This window comes from Rhinolophus hipposideros (genome assembly GCF_964194185.1).
Source record: "Rhinolophus hipposideros genome assembly, chromosome: 12".
Taxonomy (NCBI): domain Eukaryota; kingdom Metazoa; phylum Chordata; class Mammalia; order Chiroptera; family Rhinolophidae; genus Rhinolophus; species Rhinolophus hipposideros.
Window position 1 is genome coordinate 37008233 of NC_138058.1, and position 9345 is coordinate 37017577.

Consider the following 9345-nt stretch of genomic DNA (forward strand, 5'->3'; position numbering starts at 1 on the left):
TTGTAAATCAATCTCATTTCCCCCATTTCAATGTTTGGTTAATAATATTAACCCAGAATGTTAAATTGTACCTTAGCAATACTGTCAAAGGATGAGAGATTGGCATCTTTTTTGATATTTAGAAGAAAAAGTTGAATGTAAAATAAGCTGATACTAGAAACAATTGAAAATTATGATTTTGGAAAGTTCACTGCAGTAATAATAGACTTATGCTTGTGTTCTGCAGTTATTAAGATTGAAGTTGAAGAAACACACTTTACAAGTATCTTCTTTTAAAAGGGTTGGTATGAAAATTCAGTGGTTACCTCTAAGTTAATCAATATTCCATATTTTACAAACATTGGGTTTTGTCAGTGAACTAGTTTGATTAAATACTGACTTAAATGTTTCCTCAAACCTGACATTTGTTTATTCCTTCAGGTCCTTTGTATTTTGGTTTCGAGTTGATCGAGATTATTTATAGTACCTGTTCTTAGGTCATCATTAAATATAACTAACAAATAACCAATGTGCATATCTTTACACTGGGTTTACATTTTGTTTTCTAGAAAGTCACACTGTGTTTTCTAGGGAACATGTGCTATGGATTTTTCCGGTGTCAAAAACCAGGGGGTAATTCTGAGGATTTGCTTGCTCTCCGATCTCCAAAGAATTCTTGCATTTTACTATTCTACTATAAAGGATATCTTCTTAGTCCAGCCTAAATCCCCCTTGGCATTTGCATTACGGGAATCACCACATCTGTTGTATAGCAGGGTTGAATCCAAGAGAATTGAGCTTCCTCTTAACAGCTATTGCACTCATTCATGCTACACAGAGGGAGGGCATTCCTGCTTTCTTCCTCACCCCAACCACATTGCCTGGCCAGGAGAGTTATTAATAGTGTGTGATCCAGAAAATTGATTAACTGTTTTAATATACTGTACCTTTTAAATGTGATTGTTGAAAACTACAACATTATGGCATCATGCAATTTTAAATATAAATCTTTCTGTGGGAATTTCAATATGTGTGCTGCCTGATGACTTTTGAAAAGATGAATTTCAAATTTTATTTTGAGATTGTCTCTTATTTTAAGGAAAGGAAATCCATGAGAGAATCTTAATTTACCTCTTTTACTGAATATAGATATTTGTCATATTGTACATTTGCTTATTTATTTGCCATGTTCTACTCTGCATTACTTCATCATTGTCCTTCTGAAAAGCTGATAGCTTATTTATTGATTCCAAATTATGTGTGTCAGAATTGATTTTAAAATAAGTTTTTAGAATAACTTCTGTGAGTAATCTGCTCTCATGCTGTCTAAAATGTTAGAAAATAACGAAACAAAAATATCTTGATGTAATATTAGCAAGTAAAAACACGTGGGACTCTATAATGAAAATGGTGAAAGTTTGCTGAGACTTAAGAGATAATTTTATGAAAGATGAAATATATTAAAAGACGTCTATCTTTTCATCTTCATTCAGAAAATTTATACTATTAAAAAAGTAAGATTTTATTTTTTCTTTTTTTTTTTTTTACTTTGCCACAGTAAATCTAAGTACATCTCTCAAGATGAACAAGAGCAAATAGTCAATATGATTGTCATGTAGGGTATAAAGTTACAATACTCAAAACAGTGTCATTTTGTCAAAAAAGAAGGGAAAAGAAGGAAAATCTAGACAAATTCAAATATGTAAAACTTTATTAAGTTGATCAACTCAATATTTAAGAAGTGGCCCAGGGATGGTTAATTAATACATGTGAGGAAAAAGATCTATTAAATCTACTCTCATTTCATGTCATATACAAATATAAATTCTAGATGGTTAAAGAGATAAATGTAAAATAAAAATATGAGCTCTCAGGAAACTGTAAAAAAATAGAGTTGACAGTCTGATTTAGTAATGATGAATACTTTTAAGCATGTAAAATAAAATATAAATCACAGAGAAAATCCATAGATTTGACTATATAAAAAATAATTTTTGAATAATAGCAACAATAACAACAAACCTGGTAAAAAATAACCTAGAAAAAAACTATTAGGAGCAACTGTTGCAGAAACTTTGTATCATTATGGTCAAACAACTCATACAAGTTAACCCATAAAATAGCTAAAATTCCGGTAGAAAGATGGATCAAGGACAGATTAGATGAGAAACAAAAGAATTTTTAATATATTTTTAAAAATTTGCAATCAAAGATACGAGTGTGACAATTAAGATTGTGAACTTGTTGCAATGATGTTGCTAACCTTTTTTTGGGATTATTCATTATGAATTTGTACCAACTGGACAAACAGTTAACCAAGTTTCCTATTTGTAAGTGCTGAAAAGGCTGTGTGAAAAAGTTAGACGACCTGAACTTTTCACCAGCAATTCATGGCTCTTGCATCACAACAGTGTACAAGCTCCCATGGCACTGTCTGTGAGGGAGTTTTTAGTCAGTAAACAAGTAATTGTATTGGAACACCCTCCCTACTTACCTGATCTGGCACCCAATGATTTCTTTCTTTACCCAAAGATAAATATTAAAAGGAAGACATTTTGATAACATTCAGGACATCAAGGGTAATACAATGACAGCTCTGTTGGCTATTCCCAAAAAGAGTTCCAAAATTGCTTTGAAGGGTGGACTAGGTGCTGACGTTAATGCATAGTTCCCAAGAAGGTGACTGTAGTGATATTCAACAATGAGGTATGTGGCACTTTTTCTAGGATGAGTTCATGAACTTAATTGTTTGACCACATAGTATACTTATTGCTTTTAATTTTTTTCCAATTTGATATAGTTTTAATTTCTTCTCATGTCATGATATAGTCTTCTTCTACAAATATTCAAACTTTTCATAGTATTACAGTGCATGGATATACCATGGCTTATTCAACCAAGCCCTCTATGGACATTCAGGTTGTTGCGTTTTTCAACCGTGACATGTTGGACACCATTGCAGATCAGATTATTTTATAAGAGTAAATTTTGAAAGGCTGGATTTGCTCTATGCAAATATTTCAGGCTTTTTTTGCATGTTGCTATACTATTCCTCAGAAAGATTTTAACTTTTGCCTTTCTACCAGCAATGGATCTTAGTAATTATTTCTCAAATTCTTGCAAATACTAATATAAACCATTTTTCTAAGTTAAAACATTGACAATATTTTATTATTCTTTTACTTTGCATTTTTTGGTTGCTAAACTGATGATCATTTTTTTCCGGAGTTTATGACCATTTTTATTTTGTGTGAAATTCATAATCCTGTCATTTTGCCCATTTTTCTATTGACATATTGTTACCAAACCCCAATATTTGAGTCAATCTGCCTGCAAGTATTGCCTGAAAGAAATGCATGAGCAGGAGTTTGAAATATAGAAAGGAAATAGTTTATTATAGAATTGACCAATCTGGAATGTGAGGAGCTTATGCCACAAAATACCCAACTCCCAGATGGCATGTAGTTTACAGATTATATAGGGCAAAGTCACAGGATACCATGGGTTAGGGGTTCAGAGTCGTGTTTGGGGCTGATTGGTCAGAGGTGAGGTAAGGGTAATGAATAGTTTCTTCAGGTCTTGAGGACAGCTCTGAGGTCTACTCTGGTGTCCTTGTCTGGTTTCAAGGGAAAGTAGCCAAGGGGTCGTTTCACCTTTGGGCTCAAGAGCTGACAGAAAACTTAGGTCAAGATATTATCTCTAGCTTGCCAGAGGTGCAGAGCTTGTGAACAGTAGTCTGGTCTGGGTTTTTGACTTCTGCTGCCGCAGGGATTACTGATTATCCAGGGGGAGAGGCTAGGTCTATGAAAGGTGTAGAGAGAGAGAGAATAAAATGATTTATAAAGCTGTAATCATAAATCAAATTGTGAGGACCCTCGGTTTCAATATTAATCTCAGTATTGATTTTTAAAAGTTATCTTTGTCTTTAGGATAAATATACATTTGGATTATGTCTTTTTTTAATATAGAGAAGTTTAAAAAAATTAATTAGCTAAATCTATCAAATTTTTCTCTCATGGTTTCTACTTTCAGTGTCATGATTATGAACTCTTTCCAGATACTAGGTATATATTAACTAACATGAAAGGATATTTTGATTCATCTATTCCATTTTCCTCCAGGTTTATAGTTGAATGTTTCATTATAGAAAGCATTATCAATGGAATTTTTTTAGCATAAAGCCTTAGAGAAAAACTGAGGACCACCTGGTTTTTAATTAAATTGAATTTGTGGAAGGATTACATTGTTAATATGACTTCCCAGCGACTTCCTTCTTAGTACTAAAAATTGGGCTCTTTGGAAGGATTGAATTACATTAAGATCCTATGGAAGTTAGACATAATTATTATTAATGTTAATGTTTTTGTGTGGAGAGACTGAATTATTGTGTGGTGGAGTAAATATTAGTATAATCTTTGCAACTCAACTGAGTTTTTGTTTTGGGAGGAAATCTGTTCCTGAAAATTTCATTAAGAGGTCAAATTAATCTAGAAGATACTGCTTTGATTTTAGAGGAGCAGAAAGATTAGGTGAGAAACTCTCAGGAACTGAAGAAAGAAAGGGAAGCTATGAAGCAGTTACTAAATGAGAACGTTAAAGGGCATATGATGACTGCTATTGATTGAAAGGTCTTATGGGTTCTTAGACTCAATTCCAATGTGTGGGGGTCTTCCCACACAATACCAAGCAATTTTCAGACACCAGCAGGGTGCCTGCAAATTCAGCTCAATTCTACCAGAAGATGGTGTCAGATTCCACAGGTTGAGGGCTCAGTCCTACAAGACTCCTCACAGCCCACTTCAGAGGCCAGTGGAAGGCTAGGCTGTTACTTATGCTTCTGAGGAACCCACTACAAATTGGAGGTTTCAGTGATCCACTTCAACTTCGGATGCCAGTTGCAAGTCTAGGTTGTTATCTGTACTTCTCACCAACTGGCTATAAATTAGAGGTTCCTACGACCTCTTTCTGTAGTTAGATTAATTTGCTTGAGTGGCTCACAGAACTCAGAGAAACATTTTACTTCTAGATCACCAGTTATAAAAAAAAAAAAAAAAAAAAAAAACTCAGGAAAAGCCAAATGGAAGAGATACCTAAGGCAAGTTATAGAAAAAGGGCTCGCAGCTTTCTTGACCTCTCTAGGCATGCCTCTCTCCACATCCCCAAGTGTTCACCGACCTCATAGCTCTCTAAACCCTGTCCTTTGGGTTTTCATGGAGGCTTCATTATATAGGTATGAATGATTAAATCATTGACAATTGGCAAATGATTCCACCTCAACTCCTCTCTCCTTCCAGGAGGTCAGGGGGATGGGACTAAAATTTCCAATCCTCCAATCACATGGTTGGTTCCACTAGTGACCAGCCTCCAGCTTTAAGTGATTATCAGCATTTCAAAAGTAGCCACCTTAACATAACTAAAGTTAGCTTTTCCACTCTAATCGCTTAAGAAATTCCAACTTGGGGTTGATAACATATCTGGAAATACCTGGTGTGTCAGATCAGGGATTTGTATTGAAAGACTGGGGGGGGGGGCAAACAGAAGGATGCAAGGAACAAGGGCTGGGGTGTGGGGTGGGGAGTGGATCACCCCACAGATGGCCAAGACCCATAAAACATACACCAATGCATACACCAAAACTGCATTGGGTGCATGCTCAAAACTGCATTAAGTTCCAAGACTTGGAACTTAAACACTGGCCTTTATTCATTGTGTGTGCGTGTGTATGTGTTTTCCTGATTATAATAGTAAATCACGTTCCATGTAGAAAATGTGCAAGTGATAGAAAAAATGCCTATGATAAATCACATCATAATACAATAATATTATTATGTAATAACACGATATCACCTTTATTGTTCTATCTATGGTTACATCTTTTTTTTTTTAATCCCTTTTTTTTGGTGAGAATTTAAGGTCTTAAATGTTATGAAATGTAGGACCTTTCAAGAACTGGAAGTTAATGACATCTATAATAACTGGGTGAGTTGTCTAGATCTAGGGAGAGAAGCATGATACCTCAGTGCCTCAGGTACCATCTTTTGTGTTTCATCTTTTGGTTTAGGCACTGCCAACAGTGCTATTTGGAGAGCTGGGAAATATCATTTAAGGTAGTGTTTTGCTGCTAGCTCAGATTTCGCCAAAAACCTTCCCATTCTGCCCACTTTGGGAACTGAGATACAGCTATCTATGAGTATTATTGCATTAGAATAGTGGTTAATATTTTCATTTCTTCAAACTTGCAAATATCATATGGAGTCCAGACATAAGGTGAGTCTAAAAGAACAGATGTCCCTAACCAATATTTTGAACAATTTATTCTCTTAGAATTTTTCTCTTAGAAAAATTCTTAAGAAATTTTTGTCATGTTAGGATTTTTTGGCTATCCATAAAAATGAACTGTTGCTATTATTTCTGATCTTTTATATTAAAGGAAAAAATATATATTTTGGAACTTAGAACCTTTTCTTATGCTTTATAATTTATAACTAAAATTTTGAAAGGCCCGAGCTAGGTTAATGATTAAACTGTTATAGTATGCTCCATGGGCTGCTTCATATCTTACAAAGTTATTTTGTGCTAAATTTATAAGGTTCTCTTTTGTGGAGTACCACTAGAGTCATTTTCAAGTAAGCAACCTTTTAAATCTTGATTTTGCCATATGAGAATCAGTTCAGTGTCACCCAGTTGAAGGGCATATATTATACCAATCCCAAGTGATATAATTCACTCTTTTTCTAATACTACAGTGTATGTTCCTTTCTTTGAAAAAAAAATACAATATATCTGATGACATATAGACCCCAATGCAAACTTTACCACTGATGAAAGATTACTGGATTGTTTCTTAGAATGCGAGTTCTCAGAGGGCAGCTGGGAAGATGGATGTATCTTTTCAGTTCCTTTGGTTCCCTAGGAAGCTGGTATACAGTGTGGAGATTCACCATATCTGTCTACTTCAGAGAAATACTCATAATACTTATTTTAGTTCTCAAGTTCTCCTGTGCTTAGATGTGCCAGTGTGTTCACCACTGCTTATTCAGATAATGCATAGGATTCTTTTTTTTCTCTTTCTCTTTCCCTTTCTTTCTTTCTTTCTTTCTTTCTTTCTTTCTTTCTTTCTTTCTTTCTTTCTTTCTTTCTTTCTTTCTTTCCTTCCTTCCTTCCTTCCTTCCTTCCTTCCTTCCTTCCTTCCTTCCTTCCTTCCTTCCTTCCTTCTTTCCTTCTTTCTTTCCTTTTCTCTTCCTCCTCCTCCTCTTCCTTTTCCCCTTCTCCCTCTATCTTTTTCTAACACAGCCATGCTTATTCATTTAGATATTGTCTGTGACTGTTTTTGCACTGAAAAAGCAGAATTCAGTAGTTGAGTTGAAGACCATGTGGAATGCAAAGCCTAAAATATTCCTGTCTGGCCCTTTGCAGAAAATGTTTGCCAATCCCTGGTACAGAGGGATGGTATAGAGCATCTTATTACTGGGCCAGCCACTCCTTCACTCATTCAACTAATTTCATCCAGCCAATACTTGAGGGATTTATTATATAAGCCAAAGGAAAGAAGATAAGAGGTCTTTGGGGAGCCTGTCGCATTACTCTGGTAACCCAAAGGACTACACTTTCAGTTACAGACTGAATTAGAAATAAAATTCCATAACAGGAGGAATTTCCTATACAAACTTTAGTGGTAGGTGAGGGACACCTCCGAAACTTCATAGCACAAGCTGACCTTGTTTGGATCTGAATTAATATATCCTTTGTGGGAAAACAAAAACAAAAGAAACAAATAGAAAAACCTTATACAAAGTATTTATTTTAAAACATGACTTTATTTCTTCTCACTGAACAGCACCAACATGGTGTTCAGGTACTTTGTGGAGGTTGGCAGGTGGCCTGCATCTCTTTTGAGCATCATTCAGGGAACCTGGTAATGATTGTAGATGTTTTTAATCAGAACAGGGCTTTGGTTGATAGACCTTGCACTCCGATGAGAAGGTAGGCCATGTCTTTCAAATGCATGCAGCTCATCTTCAAGTTCTCACACAGTGCCTGCCAGAGAAGTATGTCCGACAAGCCTGGCAGAAGGCAGATAGCAATACAAAGCAGGCAGCCATAAGATGGGCCTGGAAAATTGAAGCCAGAGAAAGGAAAGCCAAGATGATAGATTTTGCTGCTATAAAGTCACAAAGGCAAAGAAAATGAGGAAGAGAATAATCAAGTTTTAAAGTTAAGAGGTTCAAAAGGCCTCACTCCTGAAAACTTCTTCCCCAAAATCACCTGCTGCCTAAGGTGCTGCTGCAGCACCTGCTGCATAGGTTCCAGCAAAAAAGATGAGCTGCAAGCAAGAAGTCTTCAACCCAGAAGGTTCCTGCCCAGAAAGCTGCAGGCCAGAAGGCAGCACCTCCAAAAGACCCAGAAATCTCCAACCTAGAAAGAACCTGCTCCAAAGGTATCTGTTAAGAAAGCATACAAACATAAAAGATGTAAAAGTCATAAAGGTTCTTTTTGACACGCTAGCAAATCTTTAAAAAAAGAAAAGAAAAAGGACCTCACTTAATTATCTGGGTCTTTATGTAAGAAAAAAGAAGTCCACTTGGAAGGAAATTAAACTTTCACTTCTGGCCTCAAAGAATTCCCAAAGATAAAATTACAAGAGTGAATAATCACAAATTATACTCACATATGCACACAAGGAAATAAATCACCATGAAAGAGAGCCACAGAAATAAGGCATAGCAATATTAAACCTAAAAATATTTCAGAAAATGAATTTATATAGATATAAAATATAAATAAAATATTAAACAAGTACAAATATAAATATATTTAAAATTAAAAGGTGGATAGGAAAATATGAATAAAAAATATAAAATGATCAAGCAAATTTAAAAAATTTAATATTAGCTATAATAGTCATAAGAAAAATTTTAAAAGATGGGCTAAATAGCAAACTATACAGAAATAAAAGTAGTATTAAGGAACTGGAATATCTGAGGAAATTATCATGAATACAGAACAGAAAGACAAAAGGAGCAAAACTATGGAAGAAGACAGTTTAGAGATACAGAATAAGGGAAAAAGCACCACATAAATGTAACTGGATTTCCAGAATTATACATGCAGAAAACTCTTCCAAAAATGAGGCAACATGAAGAAAACTTCTGAGAAATAAGAGCTGAGTTTATCACAAACAGTCCTTTTCCAAAGGGAATCCTAAAGTAGATCATTCAGGAAGACTATAAATCCCATTTAGAAAGTCCAGGAGAAAGAGAGAGAGAGAGAGAGAGAGAGAGAGAGAGAGAGAGAGAGAGAGAGAGATAAGTGTGTGGAAAATTCTAAACAAACATTGATTATACAATAAAACTTTAATTTGAAAGA

At 34.9% G+C, this 9345-nt stretch overlaps 1 pseudogene across 1 annotated transcript; it reads left to right on the top strand.

Moving 5' to 3' along the window:
• Positions 1-7823: 7823 nt before the first annotated feature.
• On the top strand, positions 7824-8427 carry LOC308506005 (large ribosomal subunit protein eL14-like; annotated as a pseudogene). The gene has a single exon. The product of its transcript is annotated as a large ribosomal subunit protein eL14-like (transcript).
• Positions 8428-9345: the final 918 nt, after the last annotated feature.